The sequence below is a fragment of the Schistocerca nitens genome, chromosome 6, assembly GCF_023898315.1.
Source record: "Schistocerca nitens isolate TAMUIC-IGC-003100 chromosome 6, iqSchNite1.1, whole genome shotgun sequence".
NCBI lineage: Eukaryota > Metazoa > Arthropoda > Insecta > Orthoptera > Acrididae > Schistocerca > Schistocerca nitens.
Genome location: NC_064619.1, coordinates 632123619 through 632145341, shown reverse-complemented (window position 1 = coordinate 632145341; position 21723 = coordinate 632123619).

Sequence of the window (21723 nt, the reverse complement as noted above, 5' to 3'; positions counted from 1 at the left end):
ATCGGCCGTAATAGTTTGAAAAGATTCTGCCAACGCCCGGGCGATGTCTCTAGGAGATGTTAGGAGACACCCCCGCTCACGTATAGCTGCTAGTGGCGGTCGAGAGTATCGCCTTGAGATCCTCATAATGGCTTCCCATACTTTGCTTGAAGATGTGGACCTATTGATGGAGTTCAGGAACTCACGCCAAGACCTCCGTTTACTCTCCCTAACGATTTTTCTCGCCCGCGCCCGTGCTATTCGGAAAGTTGTCAGATGCGCAGCAGTGGGGCACCGACGGAATCTTCTCAAAGCCGCCCGCCTGTCTCTGATGGCGGTACGACAGTCGTCATTCCACCAAGGGACAGGCTGCCTCACAGGTGTTCCCTTTGACTTTGGTATGGATACATCAGCGGCATGGTACATCACCGCCGTAATGTGATCCACCCAATCCTGGACGCCTTCACACCGTTCAAAAACAGCCAACTCCCGGTAGAGCGTCCAGTTTACCTTCCGGAACAACCATTTCGGCGGCTGTGCGACACGACCCATTTCAACTGGCAGATGGAGCCACATAGGATAATGGTCGCTGCCATGAAGGTCGTCGTCTACGACCCACTGAGCAATGTCCGCAAGCACAGGCGAACAAATAGAGTGGTCTATGGCAGAAGAGGAACCTGAAGCGGTGCTAAAATGCGTGGCCTGACCTGTGTTCAGCAGTATGATGTCGGAAGTCCTGATCAACTGCTCAATCATCTGGCCTCTGGGGCAGGTTTTGTTGGAACCCCATAATGCATTATGAGCATTAAAGTCTCCTAAAATGAGAAAGGGACGGGGTAGCTGATCAATGAGCCGTGCGAGGGCTTCACTGTCAATGAGCTCAGCGGGTGGTAAATACAAGGAGCACACTGTGACATTAACCTGGGCCAGGATCCGAGCTGCAACCGCTTGTAGCGTTGTGGTTAAGGTCACAGGTGAGGAGTGGAATGTGTCTTTAATGAACACTGCCACCCCACCCTGAGCCCTATTACCAGTCAGGCCGTCTTTCCTGTACATGTGATATCCTGTAAGTACAAGCGTGTCAGTCTCTTTAAAATGTGTCTCTTGCAAAGAGATGCAAAAGAGGTTTTCCTGTACTAACAGCCGCAATTCTGCAAAGCGAGGTCTGACTCCATTCAGATTCCACTGAATTATGGGAGCCATATCAGCGTTTCGGTTTAGATTTCCCCATGTCTTTGCGCCGCGCTGGTGAGGCACTTGTAGAGCGAGTGGCAGCAGAGGGGCTGCCAGGTTCTGGGGAAGAGGTATCAAAATCCATGACGATTTCCTCCTCATCAGTCAGGGATGCCATGACGACATCCGATGGTGCCTTTGGCAGGTTTGACGTCAAACGCCGTGCCCCTTTCCCTAGTCCCGTTTTCTTTGTGGAAGTCGGGGATGGGGGAAGTGGAGAGACACTCTGTTTCTGGAGGGTCTTCGAAGGCTTCACTGTAGCTTTCTCTGAAATAGCGGTTGGTGCAGGCGGAGCAGCCTGAATAGCTATATCGTTAGTGGGAGTGCTCTGGCAGGTACAAACGCAGGTACAGGTATTGGTGGAGGATACTGCTACGCTGGACATGGTCTGCGTCGAAGAGTCTACTTGCGACGCACGGTTGTGCACCAAGGAGGCATAGGATGTGGCAAAGACAGGGGGTTTTGTAGCCCTATACTCTTTTTTGGCTTCCACATAAGGTAGCCTCTTTGTCACCTTGATCTCCTGAATATTTCGTTCTTCCGCAAAGACGGGGCAGTCGCTGCTCCAGACGGGATGGCTCCCAGAGCAGTTGATACACAGCGCTGGAGATGTGCAGTTGGTCCCAGCTTCATGAGCTGCCTTGCCACATATACCGCAGGTTGGTTCACCCCCACAACTCATTGTCGTATGGCCAAATCGCTAACATTTGAAACATCGCATAGGGTTAGGTATATAAGGCCGAACCCTAAGTCGGAGGAAACCAGCCAGAACGTATTCGGGTAAGACAGGCGAATTGAAAGTCACAATGAAGGTGGCAGATTTCTCAATAACTCCATTATTCCTACGTGTCCTTTGTTCCACGTCTACAATCCCCTGTGTTGCCCATTCTTGCTTCAGCTCGTCGACATCGATATCCATTAAATCACTGCAGGTGACAACGCCTTTACTGGAGTTGAGTGAATTGTGCAACTCGACAGTAATATCATACTCGCCTAACTTGGTTGACTTTCGAAGCAGCTCCACTTGCTTTGCCCTAGTAGTCTCAACTAACAGGGTACCATTCCTCAGGCGTTTGATAGATTTCAGTGTACCTGCGAGTCCTTCTAAACCTTTATGTATGTAGAAAGGAGACACTTTTTCAAATGAGCCCTCCTTCCTCTTAATCACGATGAAAACATTCTCATTTATCACTCCATGAGCCCTGTTACTCTTTTCTATCTGCATATCTGGAGGACTAGCCTCCCTCATACGCTTGACTGATTGCGAAGTTGGTGAAGGGAACTACGTGGTTGCCATGTGCGTCCCACGAGCAGCTAGGGAACTAAAGGTCCGCTCAGACAGAGCCCCGCGTGCCTGAGTAAGCCTTATACAACTGGGGCGCGGCAGGTGCCCCAGAGGTTGCCCGCTTGCGACTGTTCCACCCCAACAGCCATGCATCTCATAGGCGCGGAGCACACCGGAAGATTGAGGGGTTTTTATAGAGGTTGTCCTTCCTCACAGTCCAGGCGGTCAAGCCAAGATTACCATTCCCCGCAGCACATACGGTGGTCGCTGAAGCATGTCCAGGGGTTACGGTGACAGGAGACTGGCGGCGCTGACCAGTCCCCAGCTCAGGATCCCGGGGTCGCCAAGCCCGTACTCAGCAAATGAATGCTGAGCCCCTGGGGAGGGGGGCAGAGGCAAAAGGGTCTGTCATGTAAAAGGAGTCTCAGTTCCGCCAGAAGAGTCTTGTATGCATTTATATTCGATTGACGTATGGGAGCAATTTCGTCAATGTGGTCTTGATTTACCCCTGTCTTTGTGCCATGGTCGTGAGGTGCTTGTAGAGTGAGGCAGCTTGTTGGGGCTGACTGGGTCTGGTGATGAGGCATCAAATTACATGATGTCCTCCTCATCAGTCAGACATGCCAGAATGCGGTCTGATGGTGTCCGGGTTAGCTTTCGACCCGAATGTTGCCATCATTTCCCTGCTCCCTTTCCTAGCAAGGATGAGGGGGAAATGGGTTCGTGAGAGCCACTTTTCTTTGAAGAAACTTGGCTTTGAGAGACGCTCTGCTTTTAGGGTGCCTTCGGGCTGTGCACTGTGGAAGCATTACTGGTATCTTCCATTGTAACTGTTTGAATCGCTATGTCTTTCACTTTACTTTGGCTCATACAGGTGCAAATACAGATGCTAGAGGTGGGTAATGGAACACTGGACGTCGTATGAGTCGAAGTGTCGATCTTAGTAACAGGTTTCTGCAACGACAAAGCATAGGAAGTGGAAAGGACAGGGGGTTTCATCGCCTGATAGTCCTTTTTTGCTTCTGTGTATGGGATTCGCATAATCGCTTTGATATCCTGAATTTTGCGTTCCTCTGCAGAAACAGGGCAGGCTTGGCTGCATACTGGGTGGCTTCCAGAGCAGTTACTACAGACTGCTGGAGATGGTCAGTCAGTCCCAGCTTCATGGGCTGCCTTTCCACATCTCCCACAAGTCGCTTCGGCACTGCAACTTAGCGTTGTATGCCCAAAACGCTGGCATTTGAAACATAGCTTGGGGTTAGGTACATAGATGATAATGATTATTATTATTAGTGTTTTAGGGCGCACAACAGCGAGGTTATCAGCGCCCGTTCCCAAAAGTTCAATTCAGAGCCGATCTTTCCGAGAATTGTAAATGCTAAAATTTCAAGATTGGACACAGCACATCAAAACAGGTAGATAAAACTAAAAATAAAATACCAGTACAAACAGGTAGAAATAATTAACGGTGGCTGAGTGACCACTTACAAATAATGGGTGACCAAACCACTGGACAGCACATTAAGACTTCAATCCCAATATTTTGGGAAGAAGGCCAGACATCACACAGGGCGGAACCCTAAGTAGGAGGAAACCTGCCATGATGTTTTCAGTCTTCAATATTCATTCACAATAAAAGTGGCAGTCTTCTCAGTCTCTCCATTGTTCTTGCGTGTTCCTTGTTCCACATCTATGATCCCCTGTGGTGCCCATTCTTGTCTGAGTTCAGCAACGTCTATATCCATAATATCACGACAGGTTACCCCAACCTTGCTGGACTTAAAGGAGTTATGCAACTCAACAATAATGTTGTACTCAGCCAGTTTCCGTGACTTCCTAAGGAGTTCCACCTGCTTTGTCCGGTTAGTCTCAACAAGCGAGGAACCATTGCGCAACCACTTAATAGACTTTAGGTTACACAGGGGTTGCCCGCTAATAACTGTTCCACCTCAACAGCCAAGCATCTCATCTATGCACAGCACACCTTAAGATTGAGGTTTTTTTTATAGAGGTTTATTCCATCGTTGCAATCCAGCCAGTCAAGCGAGGATCCCCATTCCCTGAGACGCACAACGTTCCACCATCGCGCCGCTCGGTGGTCGCTGAAGCATGCCCAGAGCTTGTCACCAACTCAGGAACCTTGGGGTCGCCAAGCCCATACTCAGCAAATGAATGCCGAGCGCCTGGGGGCTTAGAAACACAATGCTGTATGGGATGTTTCCAAAAACGATACTGCGACGGTGCTTTCAGTTCTTTTGATGATGATGATTATTATTATTATTAGTGTTTTAGGGCACACAACATCTTATGAAGTATCAGTCTTACAGTCATCCCAGACTTATCAGAGGTCAGTAAGTGCTAAGTGGATGTCTCAGTCATATCTTAATTCTCTTATCCGTTATATCTTTGGTACTAAGTCATAGGTCCCTGGCATAAATAGGTTTATAAAAGGATGTAATATCTCTTTATATTCGATGAATTATTCTGATACAATTCTACCCTTGAATGACGTTTACTAATTTTCTATCTTCATACTCGAAGAATGCATGCGCAAAATAGTTTCATACAATAGCTATGCCATGAGCGCATAATTATTCTTTGTAGAACTCTCTCTGGTGGATGTTAAAAAAAAGCTTCCGAGATGATCTTCGAGCCGATTAGCCTGAGCATTGTTTGAAGAATTGTAATCTGAATATTGAGATTTATGACAAAAGATAACTGATACGAAATTGTACGATTAAAAGGGAAATATATATATATGGCTCCTTCATACAAAAGGTGGGTATTTGACATTTGAGAAGTAATGATATTCATCGATATATTGCGTAGTTGTTAATCAGAAGGGAACTTTCAAAAGACTGGATACGAACCTGCATTTAATAATCCAAGAGCTCCATTACTTCTTCGGAAGGTTAAACTTCATCAAAGCCAAATATCCGCTTGATCTGAGGTTTCCCGACTGATTATACACCGCTCCCAAAATTACGAGGCATTTTTTTTTGTACAGATTAGCAGACTGCCGCAAAGCACGAGCCTGCAGAGAAGAAGAATCATCGCCTGATTTCATTCTAACAAGTAAAATTTCTGAATCATTTTGAGTGACTGAGCTATGATTGTGTTTCCTATTATGAGTGATTGATTGCTCGAACGAATTGAGAACTACATAACTACATAATTACATAGATAGGAGGAAAAATTACAAGGAAATTCATTAATGACTAAATACATTAAAACTTCATGCCCATCATATAACATTTATGGCCTGCAATAGTGTTACATTTGCCACTATTTACTCCACCTATTATCCATCCGACGATATATTACCGTTGAAGTATGATAGTGACCATTATTGCTTACATACAGTAATAGATAACGGACTGATAGTTCACATTCTTTCTATGTGTGTGTGTGTTGGGGCTTATTTGCCCCCAACGTCGAGGTCATCAGCGCCCTTACACACATTAAAGGGAACGAATGTGGGCAGACCTAATAAAACTGAAGCACACACGCAAAGAAAGCAGAACAAGAAGGAAAATGCTACATAAGAAAGTAAAACGTAAGGAAAGGGAAAACGTAGCAACAAGAATGCCACAGAAAATTGTCGTTGGTTGGCCACTTACATAAAATATGGGCGGGTTTGTCACACAGTGAGCAAATTAAGATCCTCTCCCTAAAATCTTCGTAAAAACATTATACATGGCACAGAACTTTAAAACATTAACTACATTCGTCCGAGTGTTGCCTAAAAGAGATGGCAGGTTCGCTGGCAAGTCAGCCGCGGCCCGCTTGTCAGAAAATAAAACGCAATCCAATAAAACGTGGCGCACAGTGACCTGGACGCCACAAGCACCACACATTGGAGGGTCCTCCCGCTGGAGTAGGAAGCCATGCGTCATAGGGCTGTGGCCTATTCGAAGCCGAGTGAGGAGAACCTCGTCCCGTCGATGGGGCTGAAAGGAAGTACACCACACATGCGTTGTGGGCTTGACTTATACGGAGCTTATTGGGTGAGTGCGTGCGGGGGTATAGCACACTGAGATACTTGTGCATCGAGACACGCCTCCTTGGCTGCGAGATCTGCCCTTGAATTTCCAGCAATGCCGACATGCCCCGGAGCCCAGCAGAAAGCCACCGCCTTCCACAGTCGCTGTAGTTAGAGGAGGGCATCCTGGATGGTCTGGACTATGTTATCTGCTGTAATATTGATATATATCTACCTGTGTATGTACATGCGTAACTATATGTATGTATATATACATGTATGTATGTGTATATGTATGTACATAGCAGAAAAAAATTAAATAAAATAGAAAAAAGATTAAAAAAGATACCTGAGTGGTCAGCATGACGGATTGCCGTCCTACGGGCCCGGGTTCGATTCCTCGCTGGGTCGGGGATTTTCTCCGCTCAGGGACTGGGTGTTGTTCTGTCTTCATCATCATTTCATCCCCATCCGGCGCTCGACCTGCACCAAGGCGCCGGCCGCGGTGGTCTAGCGGTTCTAGGCGCTCAGTCCGGAACTGCGCGACTGCTACGGTCGCAGGTTCGAATCCTGCCTCGGGCATGGATGTGTGTGATGTCCTTAGGTTAGTTAGGTTTAAGTAGTTCTAAGTTCTAGGGGACTGATGACCACAGATGTTAAGTCCCATAGTGCTCAGAGCCATTTGAACCATTTTTGCACCAAGGCGGCCGGACCTGCCCCGCAAGGGACCTCCCGGCCAATGACGCCAAACTTTCATTTCATTTCCATACTGTGTATTAACAGCGCGACAATCAGAATACAACAGTGCTGAGGCTGTCACAGCACATGATTTTTGAAATAAAAGCTACATAGCTAATGCGTGATTGAAAAATAAGTTGATGGCTGTTAATACATTTGAATATCTTAGTTTCATTTAACGTAAAGTAATAATATAATATACAATACTGCACCATGCTTCGTCATCTGCCAGTGGCGTCGAAGAAAATCCTCCTCCTGTCACTCAGCACAGAGAGAACTTACTGTTTAAACGGACCTAGAGTTTTGCTATCTCTAAACTAGCCACAATGTCTTCACCTGCTGCAGGGCATACCTGAAAACGGGGTGAATTACAGAAAATCCGAAAAGCGGCTTTCTGTTCGAGTGCAAATACTGAAACCCCTTTTTTAGGATAAGTATACATTTTATTAATGCGGAAAGTAATTCTGAATTAATCTGACTGCTTCTTTCTGTTGCAGGAGGTTCACACGAAGAAGAAGCATGACATGGTGTCTGCATGGGTGTTGAGACATTTTGGGAGCGCCCGAGACCGCTGCAGGTAGACGGAAGTTCTGCGCGATGATACGGACAACGCAGTCGCGGCAGAGGTAACGTTCTGCGAATATTTCAGCTGTGAAAACAGTGGTGAGTAGGACAGTAATATGAACAGAAATTCGTATACCTTGGTTACATTACACTCTACACGTAATGTGGTGATATGTCAAAGGCTGGTTCGTTGCGTCTCATTCAGGTGTAGAATTAAAATCACGAGATGAATGTTTACGGACTTTATTTCTAAAATTAGAATCTTTCATCAGAAACTAAACAAAATAAACTGAAATAACTTTGTTCACAAATTGCATTTCATCTGTTGTCTAGATATTTTTATTCATATCAGTTTATAAAGACATCATATGATCACTAATCTTTCTCAAACTCTTAACTGATTACCCAGAATTTACGCAAGCCAGTACACCTGCATATAAGGTAATATTGCTGTTCTAGAAACATATCACTTCTTGCCTCAAACATTATTTCCACAATGAAACGCATTTTTCACGATGCGTGAAACGAAAAATGATTAGGCATTTGTATTTGTTCAGGTGTTCACGTACAAGTGCTTTTTACAACCTCACTACTGCTCAGACTTCAAAGTGGATTTAAGTAGCCTGCGACCAGTCAGTGATCGTAATTCTGCAGGACTCACTTTTGTCTGTGACTGAGAACATCAGTCTTGAGTCTAATTCAGGATGTCCCCTAGGAAAGAAAAATGTCAAATAAGAAGCACTACCCATTACCCTAGCCCATAACGTCCCAAAATATAACTGACTGTCCTAACAGGCCTATAATTTTCAAAAATCCATCAAGGATCCTGATGGCCAGAGATTCTCATCAATCAAACAGTTATGGAGTCAAAATGTTTCAAAAATTATGGCTATGTAAAGTCATAAATTAGCAGCAAACGTAATTGGTTTTTCATACGAGCAACCAGATGTAATGTATCAACATTTAGAGTTACAGACGCGCACTTCTAATAAACGAACCACAATACTTGTATGCGATTCAGGTCCTTGACTCACACGAACGACTGAAATCCAATTTCTTGCCCATGAATACTTAGGCACTTACGCTGAACGTTATTTTAAACTTTCATTACCAGATTTGCTGTATGACTTGTAGAATCTAATAACAGTAAATTTTTATTTGTGTCTACTAAAAGTGTTTATTTTTTTTTTTTTAACGACTGAAATCCAAGTTCTTGCCCATCAATACTTAGGCACTTACGTTGAACGTTATTTTAAACTTTAATTATCAGATTTGTCCTATGACTAGTAGAATCTAATAAAAGTAAATTTTTATTTTTATTTGTGTCTACTAAAAGTGTGTGTGTGTGTGTGTATTTTTTTTTAACCTGCCCGGCTAAAAGTAAGGTCCTTTAGTCAGTTAATCGTCAAACTACTGAGCAAATGTTTATGGATCAATGTCAAATGAACCACACTGCGATGTGATCAAACGAGTTGTGTCAGCTATTGGAGGGCTTGTGGATTAGCTCTGCGTCCGTCCCAAATGTTGAGAAACTAAAGTTCTTTTGAACCAAAAGTAGTAGCAAAATAACCGCTTCTGAGCGTCACATACAAGCATTTAAAATGGTTGTTAAAACTTTTCAGGTAAAAGTTGTAGTTGTGTTTGGCGAAATCATTGATAGGATGAAAGTGTAATAGTTCAGTTATAATGACTTTAATAGTGTGGCTAGCGGGTAAGAGTAAACGTTCTTGAAAAGTAATTATCGCAGTTGAGTAACTGATACCATAAGACAAGAAAGAGAAAGGATGTGAGTTAGTGCATATATTCTGATCTAAAAGAAAAAAAATCCATATAACGATTGCTTCCTCGTGATTGTCAGACAGTTCGCATCAACAGAGGACTATCATATTAAGGATCTAGGTTCTGTGAATACTTGGTTGGTTGGTTGATTTGTACAACAGGACCAAACTGCAAGGTCATTGGTTCCCGGGATGAGGGGAGGATGGCCGGCCGAAGTGGCCGTGCGGTTAAAGGCGCTGCAGTCTGGAACCGCAAGACCGCTACGGTCGCAGGTTCGAATCCTGCCTCGGGCATGGATGTTTGTGATGTCCTTAGGTTAGGTAGGTTTAACTAGTTCTAAGTTCTAGGGGACTAATGACCTCAGCAGTTGAGTCCCATAGTGCTCAGAGCCATTTGAACCATTTTTTTGAGGGGAGGATGGAGAAGGAAGTAGGTTGTGCCCTTTCAAGGGAACCATCCCGGCATTTGCCAGAAGCGACTTAGACAAATCAGGATGACAGGACGCGGGTTTGAACCCTCGTCCTCGTTAACGGAAGTCCAGTGTGCTAACCACTGCGCCGCCTCGCTTGGTCCCTTGAATTTTTATCAGATGTAAAAATACTGATCGTGATATTGTTAATATAGCGTTAGTGATTCTTTATATATCACTTTAACCGTAATACTAATGTAAATTATGATATTATATTAACGTTGTTTGAATCATAAGAAGAATAGAAATAATTTTTTGTGTGATTTACATAAAAATCATAGTGAACTATGGCAGCAGAACGTGAATAAGAATATCGGAGTGAAATAGTGGGCTGGCACTACTCTAATTTGAGTGAAATGTGATATTCACATTAGCGAAGCTACAGATCTGACTGTACGGCTACGGTGAGCTAGCTGGCAGGACAGGGAGGTGGACCAGACACGAAAGGAGTCCACACATTGGACTTACGTCCATTGGTTGGTTCACTGGCCTCTCTGAGTATGGTTTTTAGGCGGTTTTTCATGGTCCAACAGACGAATGCTGGGCTGCTCCCAATCTCTGCACACAGAAAATACCATACACAAGTATATGAAGAACAATACAGAGCTGCTTTTACAGGATTCGCACACAACACATGGTTTTCCTCTGTTTAACTTAAGGCTGTTTTGACGGAAAGTGTAACCAGCTGCAAAGTCAAAAATAAAACTAAGAAAATACTACGTCACAAAAACTGTGGACCTCGACCACCTACATGTGCTGTCAGAGGTACATTGATTATACATAGCCACTGAAATGAGGATCGGTAGAATTTATTTTGTATACATGAAACATTATAGATTACACACACTGGTTTAGGACTTAAATCTCTTAGAGTTTCTCACTCTTAGTGGTTTTTAACGGTAACCATTGAAATCGAATCGAATGTGATTTAACTGTTGCATAGATGAAACTGTTTCAGTAACAAAACCGAAAGCTGTCAAACATACACATTTTAAACTCGTGATGGCGCAAAGTATGTGAAAATATAGGTATTATTCTGCAGGGTGTGGAACGAAAGTATTAATTATAGACACTAGATAACAACATATTTCTTTCAAATTGACATAAAATGTGTACCTATTACACTGTTATTTTCCATACATATTCACCATATTGGTGGCTAAAACATTACATGAAACGTAAAGTATACTCTTTCCACGCGAAGACACATTTTGTATATGAAAAATAACAGACATTTCACATTACAACTTAGGCATAAAATATCGAAACCATCCTAACCAAGTTAAAGTACTATATAAAAACACAAACAAATGATAATTTAAAATGCCATCAATTCAGCCTACTCATTTAGTAACATACTGTATTTCAGCACCAGTTTAGGTAGGGCCGAGATAATACATAACATAACAGACTGCAATTATTATAAATGATTACACCTAGGTTGCCGGCCGGTGTGGCCGAGCAGTTCTAGGCGTTACAGTCTGGAACCGCGCGACCGCTACGGTCGCATGTTCGAATCCTGCCTCGGGCATGGATGTGTGTGATGTCCTTAGGTTAGTTAGGTTTAAGTAGTTCTAAGTTCTAGGGGACTTATGACCTCAGCAGTTGAGTCCCATAGTGCTCAGAGCCACAAACAAGTGTGAAGAAAATAGTGTGTGTGTGTGGTTTGATGTTTTCGGGCGCTAAACAGCATGGTCATCAGCGCCCAAACGCATAGAAACAGGAACACATGCGGTGAAGGGACGAAGACGGACAGCGAACAAGGAGAACGGCTAAAAGATACTTAAATACAGCGTACTTTTTCTGAGCGAGCTATGTGTGATGCAAATCCGTACGGCAGGGATTTCATTGTATTGTTCAATACTGAAGCCACTGAAAGTATTAATTCGTCAGTCGTGTGGTAATCTCTTAGCTCCTTTCTTATCTGGATTAGAGTAATCTTCTTTTGTGAGGTGGCATTCTATATTCCGCCAGCGTTCGGCCGTGACATGTGAAAAAGCTGCGTACGTTAGTTCCAGTACGTTTGGTAGCTTAAACAGTACTTTTATTTCTCGCGTGTGTGTGTGTGGTTTGAGGTTTTCGGGCGCTAAACAGCGTGGTCATTAGCGCCCAAACGCATAGAAACAGGAACACATGCGCTGAAGGGACGAAGACGGACAGCGAACAAGGAGAACGGCTAAAAGACACAGACCTGACGCAGTTCCAAATCCTCACATACAGAGGCAAAACAAGAGGAAAAGAAACGCACTAAAAAAGGAAAGGAAACACAAGGAAAAGAGAACAGATATCGAAGTGAAACAAGTAGGTAATCGTGACTGCTGGACCTCTTACCTAAAACCTGGGTGAGCCAGTCACCCAGCAGCACTTTAACCACATTCGTTCGAGTGTTTCCTAGAAGAGATGGCAGATGCGCTGGCAAGTCGAACGAATTCCACGAATGTAAATACATATGAAAAATGGAGCGATTTTGAGGGCTTCCTGACGGATATCTTACTAGTTCTAATTAATTATAGATTCAAACGAGCTAAACATACAGCAATTTCAAGGACTTGTTCTTGTAACATTAATAATTTATTCTGAACCGAATGTCTCGTATCAAGGCCCGCCACGTTACCTGGCATTTTTGTTTGCTTTCCTTATCGGCAGATGCTGGGTGATAGTTTATTGTCGTGACGCACACAATGATTAATTTCTGTGCTCATAATTGTACGTATGTTTGTGTTTCACATTCTCAGAATAAATCTCAATATTCACGTTTTATGTTCTAACGTGGTTTGGCAACAACTAAATAATTGTTGCATCGTACACACTGTTCTTCGTAGATCATAAAATTTTTTTAACTTCTTTTCCAGCCCTGTTAGTGATCAGAAACGTTTTCTACTTTTAACTAGGCGACGACTAATAACCTGTCTGTATTCGAATATTGAAAGTAAAATTGTGATTAACCATTTAAAGGCTCGAGAAACTATCAAAAATTTTGTTTTCATCAGAAAATACTTTGTCAGTAGAGACAAAAAATTCTCTAATGTAAGTGATAATATACACTATATCCAGACACAGAAGGAGACCACAAACCAGTCGTATTTTATTGTTTATGGTACGTGAACTTTATGCTTCAAATATCAGTTAACCAAAGCAGTCGACGCTGTTCTCAAAAATTTGTAATATAATCATCTCTGACGTTTCCCGAGCATCTTAAATGCCTTACATCACGCTAAACGTTATGTAGGTTCACGTATCGCTGTGTTAGAATGCTTGTCTGCAGCGTGACAGCCTGGTTTCTATTTCTGGCCAACCAACAGTTTCAAACAAAACTGCATGGTCTGCAACAACTTCCGAGATGCGCAACATATATAAAGATGAAAATATGTAGCCTGTATCTACGTACTCTAATTAACAGTTCCTAAAGCCGCAGCGTCTGACTTAAATCAGAGTGAAAGAGACCGGCAACAAAAATAGACTGCAGGCAAATTAACAAAAGCCCTCCATTTACCCGCACTGCATCATGAATCACTTATACATGAAAATTGTCTCAGTATTATACTTGCATTTGGTTCTGTCAATTTGATAAATTGAAACTGTGTGCCTGATCGAGACTCAAACTTGTGACCTTTGCCTTCTAAAGGCAAATGCTCTAACTACTGAGCTAATGATGATGATGATTATTATTAGTGTTTTAGGGCGCACAACAGCGAGGTTATCACCGCCCGTTTCCAAAAGTTCAATTCGGAGCCGAATTGTGAGAGAATGGGTGTTGTTCAAATTGCAAGATTGGACACAGCACATCAAAACAGGGAGATAAAACTAAAAATAAAATAGCAGTACAAACAGGTAAAACTAATTAACGGTGGCTGAGTGACCACTTACAAATAATGGGTGACCAAACCACTGGATAGCACATTAAGACTTCAATCCCAATATTTTGGGAAGAAGGCCAGACATATAAAACTAAAAATAAAATAGCAGTACAAACAGGTAAAAATAATTAACGGTGGCTGAGTGACCACTTACAAATAATGGGTGACCAAACCACTGGACAGCACATTAAGACTTCAATCCCAATATTTTGGGAAGAAGGCCAGACATCACACAAAAACGTAAAACTCTAGCGACAATCGCCTCATTATTAGTTAAAAGAGAGGGTAGGTCTGGTGGGAAACTGAAATCTTCCCTCAAACCCGCATATAAAACACACTCAGTTAAAATATGTCGTATCGACAGCTGTGTCCCACATGTCTGACATGTTGGTGGCTCCTCACGACGTAACAGAAAACCATGTGTCAAAGGACAATGTCCTATTCCAAGCCGTGTAAGGGCTACTTCCTCAGCGCGTCGTTGTCGGAAGGAGGTGAGCCACGGTCGGACAGAATCCTTCACCGCTCGCAACTTATTATCCCTCACGTCCAGCCACTGAGCCTCCCACCAACGCATGACCTTCCGAGTCACGAAAGACGTAATGGCCTGCAGGGGGACGGAACAGCGAGCAGCAGGTGGGATGGAGCAAGCCTCCTTGGCAGCCGCATCTGCAAGTTCATTTCCAGGAATCCCTATGTGCCCTGGAACCCAGCAGAAAATTACATCCTTACCCTGCTGTTGCAAGAGCAGGAGTGCGTCCTGCACCACTTGCACCATCCGATCTGCTGGGTACATCTGTTCAGGAGCGTGTAGAGCACTTTGGGAATCGGAGCAGATGATGAATTTCGTGCCACGATGTCGGCGCATATGCTCTAATGCTTGCAGAATGGCAAACAGTTCTGCATAGTAAACTGAGAACTGCTCTGGGAGCCCTACCCGATGGACAGTATCGGGAAACACAGCAGAGAAGCCCATAAAATCCCCCTGTTTAGACCCATCCGTGTAAACAGTAATAAAATCGGAATGACGTTCTAAAATCTCAGTAAGTTTAATTTTAAAAAGGTGGTCGGGAGTACAATACTTCCTGTAAGCAGCCAGATCAAGAAGTAATCTTGGCCTTTGTAGTCGCCAGGGAGATCCCCTACTCCATCCCTGGTGGCGTACCTTAATGCCCTCCAGGTGTACTGACTCGAGACTCTCCTTTGCACGGATGCCAAACGGCTTTGTTGCCGCCGGACGGTGGCGAAAGAGACGTGCCAGTGCCGGCTGGGAAAAAGTGTTGGACGCCAATGAAAGTGGAGTGGACTTGGCCCTGTACGCGTGCCGTACCACGAGGAGAAGACGCCGAATGGACAGTGGAGGTTCTCCCGCCTCGACATACAGACTAGCAACTGGACTCGTGCGATAAGCCCCCGTTGAAAGCCTAATACCCTCATGGTGAATCACATCCAACATTTTGAGGTAGGAAGGTCTTGCAGAGCCATAAGCTTGACATCCGTATTCCAGTCGAGGTCGCACAAAGGCCTTATAAAGTTGGAGCAGAGGATCTATGACTGACGCATTTAAGGACGTTTAAAGCCTTGAAACAGCGGACTTTTAGATCCTTTAAGTGTGGCAACCATGTGAGCTTCTCATCAAAAATAAGCCCGAGATATTTAACTTTTTCCATAAAGGTGAGCTAAGCAAGCAAGTCTGACGACCTATGTTCATACATTTACTTCCACCCGTACCTCGTCTAGAAGGGGTTTATTAGACCAGAAATGATAATCCTCCATCATTAAACTCAATTGATTTGAAGATGAGGTATGAAATTACTGAACTGTACTTGTGCAACACCTTGACGGTTGTTTGGCAAAAAAATAAAAAAAAAATCCCTGTGAAAGAAAGATGTCATTCCCATCGTTTGGATCTATGCCCGACCTCTATCCACACGTTAATCATGCTTACTGCATAAAATACTGTATGATGTGGAAGGTCAAGTTTATGTCTTATGATCTCTCGAAGCTACGGAATATTCCTAAACATGCATACGAGACTTGAATCTATATTAGGATATGTATTATGTGTGCGGCGGTATGTACACATATGCTCACACAAAAAACATACCTACATAAACTCACGAAATACACTCCCAGATTAATATCTCAAGAATTCGTATACTATATTCTGCACGTATAGGCTGTTGCAATTGCTCATTTCACCATAATGAGGGCACACTGATTTTACGCTTGTACCCCTTACACATCATGCTGTCTACATTAGCTTGACAGTTGAGTAGCTAGGTCGGGTTGCAAGAATTGTGTGTGTGAATGAGTACACTCTTGCCATGGCAAAAACTGTTCTGATGGAAATTTCAGTTCAATCCGTGTAGTAACTTCCAAGTGAGACAACACGATGAGAAAGCTGCATGAAATTCGTTTTTCAGAAACACAGTGCTGTGCTGGATGATTCCAGAAACGCTACAGCAACGGTGCTATTCAGTTCTTTTCATCTTACGAAGTAGTAGTCTTACAGGCATCCAAGACTTACCAGAGGTCAGTAAGTGCTAAGTGGATGTCTCAGTCACGTCTTTATTCTCTTATTTTTAACATCCTTTGTACTAACTCATAGGTGCCTAACATAAATAGGTTAATAAAAGGAAATTCATTCACGAGTAATTCATTTACAACTTCATATCCATCATGAAACACTTATGGCCTCCAACAGTGTTACATTTGCCGCTATGTACTCCAACTGTCATCCATGTGACGAGCTAATACCGTTGAAGTGTGATAGTGACAGTTGTTGTTAACATAGCATCATAAGTAAAGGATCTGACACTTTTTCTGAACAGTGATAAAACTAGTTCAAGTACGAAGATTTAAACAATCCAGGCAGATTAACCGATCAAACCAGCGTACATTCTGTTGCAGAGTGAGAGATTTAAATTTGAAAGTGGGCACCATGCAAAGTCTCTACCTCATGAGTAAACGGAAAATTTAAAAAAATGTTCATGTGGAATCATACCACCCACTTGAGCGTATTCGCACTTCAAGCACGGTTCTTGGAACATTTCACAGTTATTATTTCAATTTCCTGTCTCAGGACGAGAACTGCCTTATCCGTGGGTTAAACAAGTGGTGAAGGGTAGCGACAGATACGTTAAAATGTTTATCGCCTCTAATTGATAAAATGATTATAGAGAAAACAGAAACTCCTAATTCGTAAGTTCAGACAGCAACAGCAATTGTCTAGATGAAGGATTTCTGTATACACTGTTGTACCAGGGTAACCGATAGCTGGCTATGCCCTGTACTGCTGAGACATTTTCGCCTGTGACACAGAGATGTAGTTTCGACTAATTTTGAACTCTTGCATTACAGCGCTCATGTACCAGCACGACGTGCAGTCAGAGCCGTCTCCCAGACTTTCACTCACGTACGTAGTAGAAAAAATGGCAGCAGGTGAGGTGGAAGAGTGGCAAGACGGAGACGAGACGGCCCAGCTGCAGCCGCCGCGGGTGGCCCACGAGGTGGTGGAGGCAGAGGGCGGCGAAGAGGATGAGGTGGTGGAGGAGGGGGAGGTGAGGGACATCGAGACCAGCCGTGGTCTGCTACGGTGGCTGCTGGCCTGCCTCTGCACTAAGCTGCCACGTGGCCGTAGGTACAGGAGGCTGCAACAGGTGACTCTGGACTACTGTGTCGTGTCTTCAGTGGGAACTTACCATTTATCGCAGCTGTCTTCACGAATATGGCGACGTTATCGTACAACATAGTGTCCTCTAGGGTAGGAGGGAGTAGCCTTTGGCCTTAGCCACAATTATGTTCAGCAGCAGTGTGGTGGGAATTGTCTATTCCTTCTCATTCTTTAATAATCTTCTGTTAGGGAAGTAGTACAGACAAGCCATCAATGAAATTTTCCTATGGGACAGTGAGCAATCTCCAAGTAGTCGCAGTAACTCAACTACAACGAGTTTGGGTCATTTATGTGAAATAATCATGCCGAGAAACTGTAATGACGCAGGTGTAAGTGAATGTACAATCCTTCATGCCTGTCTCACTTTACCTAGCACTGTGATACACACATGTTACGTTAATAAAAGTGTGTGTGAGTGTTGTGTACTTCGATCAGTTACAGATACAAGAAGATGTTTAAAATAAATATTGATTGGTAATACATTAAGTGTTGAATCACAAGCAAAGTACAAACTGTTATCGCCGAGCAGTATAAATATTGTATTTACCCGTAATGTTTTAATTGTTGGATGATATACAGCCTACAGGGAGATTATATGATGATGTTACACATTTTATGGGATGATAGAGAATATTAAATGTATCAATTTGAGGTAAGTGACCATGGGCCCGAAACATTGAGTCGAAAATTATAAGCGAAAATTGTACTGGAATCCATGACAATAGAATTCTTCTGATGCTGACTATTTACTGTCCACACTTTGGGAGAAAGTGCTATAGGTTACCACAAGCAAAAACGTTCAGTAAATAAGGACTCGAAAGAGCGTAACGTAACATCTGTGAGCACTTCTTCACCTATCCTACTGAACAAATGCTCATCGCTGATAATGTAAACGTTTTAAACCCATGTTTACTGGAAATTTTTTGTTGTTTTCGACCACACAGCCTCATCCCAAGATATGAAAAGCAAACAATCCAATGAAGAGGTAACGCCCTGCCAGAGGTAATAGAAAGACATTCCCTTGTAATTCCACACTCGGTCGTTTCCATCATCCCTGAAAGTTTCTAACATCATCATCCATTAACCCTCTATAGCTACCATTCTTTGTATCTTCTTCATTAACGCCACAGTTTACAACGATGATTATCGCTCAGCACAGAGAGAAGTTAGTATTTAAACGGACCTAGAATTTCGCTAACTCTAAACTAGCCACAATGTCGTCATCTGCTGCAACACAGAACTGTAACGAGGTGCATTACACAAGACCAGAAAATCGGTTTCCTTCTCGATTGCAAATACAGAAAACCCTTTGTAAGAATATGTATACGTTTTATTAAGTAATTCATTAATGGGGAAAGTAATTCTGAATTAATCTGCCTTTTTCTGTTGCAGGAGATCCACACGAAGCAGAAGCATGACATGGTGTCTGCATGGGTGTTGAGACATTTTGGGAGCGCCCGAGACCGCTGCAGGTAGACGGAAGTTCTGCGTGATGATACAGACAACGCAGTCGTGGCAGAGGTAACGTACTGCGAATATTTCAGCTGTGAAAACAGTGGTGAGTAGGACAGTAATATGAACAGAAATTCGTATACCTTGGTTACATTACACTCTACACGTAATGTGGTGAAATATCTATGGCTGGTTCGTGGTGTCTCATTCAAGTGTGGAATTGATATCACGGGATGAATGCTTACAGACTTTATTTCTAAAATCAGGATCTTTCATCAGAAACTAAACAAAATAATTTGAAATTACTTTGTTCACAGATTTCATTTCATCTGTTACCTCCATATGTTTAGTCACTTCAAGTTATAAACACATCATAGGATCACTAATCTTTCTCAAACTCTTAATTGATTCCTCAGAATTCACACAAGCCAATACACTTGCACATGCGACTGTATTGCTGTTCTAGAAACATGTCACTTCTTGCTCAACCATTATTTCCACAATGATATATGTTTTTCACACTGCGTGAAATTAAAAATAATAGGCATCTGTATTGGTTCAGAGGTTCACGTGCATGTGCTTTTTACAACTTCACTACTTCTCAGACCTGAAAGTGGACTTTGGTAGAGATGTGCTGTGCTGCGAGCAGTCACTGACGGTAGTGTTACAGGACTGAAGTTCATCTGTGACTGAGAACGTCAGCCGTGCGTCTACTTCAGGATGTCCATTGTGACAGGTAACTATCAAATCACAGACAGGACTTATTAACCCTATTAACTAACGTCCGAAAATGTAACTGACTATCCGAACAGGTCTACAGTTTTAAATAAATTATCAGGGATACTGATGACCAGAGATTTTTATCAGTTAAAAAGCTGTGGAACCAAAATGCTTCAAAAATTAAGGCTGTGGAGAGGCATACATTACAGTCTAACGTAATAGCCCAAGTAGTTTTCACACAAGAAAAATATGTAATGTATCAATAATTCGAGTTACAGAAGTGCACCTCTTACAGTAGATTCACAGAACTTGTGGGTGATTCAGGTGCTTGAATCAAAAATACGATTGAAATCCAAGTTCTTGTCCATGAGTACCTAGCCACTTACACTGAAAGATACTTCACACTTTGATTAACAGATCTGTCCAGTGACGAACAATTATAGTACATTATTGTTTATTACCATTAAAAGTGTTTGTTTTACCTGCCCATTTAAAGGCAATGGCTATTAGTCAGTTAATCGTGAAAATACCACGCAAACGTTAAGGGAACAATGTCAAATGACCCATACTGTGATGTCAACAGAACGAGCTGTGTCATCTGTTGGATGTTTTGTGTGTCAGCTCTACCTGCCGTCCTAAACGTTGATGATGATGATTATTAGTGTTTTAGGGCGCACAAGATACTCAAGTTTCTTAAACCAAAATTAGTAGCAAAATAACAGCTTCTGAGCTTCACATACGAGCTGCTGTGTATTCAGTTAACTTCAGATTCCTTCAAAAGTACAGCGAGATAGGAACATTCAAAAGATTTATCGTTCTTGAATGGCAAGTAGTAATCATAATGGCAGTTCAACCTTTTCAGTTAAGAGCTGTAGTTGTTGTGTTTGATGTAATCATTCATAGGATAATATATCTTAAGCAAATTTATATTAGCATGCGAGATATTTCCTGTCATAAAGTGTAACAGTGCAGTTATAATGACTTTAATAGTGTGGGTAGTAAGAAAGAGTAAATGTTCTTGCAAAATAATTATCACAGTTCCGTTAATGGTACCATAACACAAGAAAGAGGAAGGATATGAGTTAATGCATATATTCTGATCTAAAAGAAAAAAATCCATATAATGATTACTTCCTCGTGAATGTCAAACAATTTGCATCAACAGAGGACGAACATATTTAGGATCTAGGTTCTTTGAATATTTGGTTGACTGGTTGATTTGTGGCACAGGACCAAACTGCGAGGACATTGGTTCCTGGAAAGAGGGAAGAATGGAGAAGGAAGCTGGTTGCGCCCTTTCAAGGAAACCATCCCGCCATTTGCCTGAAGCGATTTAGGCAAATCATGATGACAGGGCGCGGGTTTGAACCGTCATCCTCGTGAATGCTAGTCCAGTGTGCTAACCACTGCGCGGCCTCGCCTGCTCCCTTGATTTTTTATCAGATGTAAAAAAAATGAGCGTGATATTGTTAATATAGCGTTAGTGATTCTTTAAATATCACATTAACCGATTCCATGTTCCTCTATTCCTGTGTGTAGGCTCAATTTTTTATCCTGTGAGACAATGGCATTTATCTACCAGAAACCATAGAACATCAACAATAGATGACAGTCGCCGATCGCTAATGTCGTATCCGCGGAAACAGATCTCGAGCTCGTCAGCTGGTTTACGGTGACAGAGTGTCGCAAGTGGCCCAGCTGCTGTGCCGAACATCAAGAAGAAGGAATATTCTGTGCCGTGGCACCGGTACGGACAGGTAAGCGTTAAGTTGCAGATAGTTTAATGTAATGCGCGTGGCAGCGGCGACAGCGTGGAGTAGATGTGCTGCTGCAAAATTCGGATGTAGTGTATACCTGTTCGCATACCTACAATGCTTTTAGCGTGGCTGCAAAACGCTGTAGCTGCGAAACATATAATAAAATCTTCGACTTTGAAAGTAATATCCTACGATACTATTTATTTAGAAAGAAGAACGAAGATACTGGTAGACA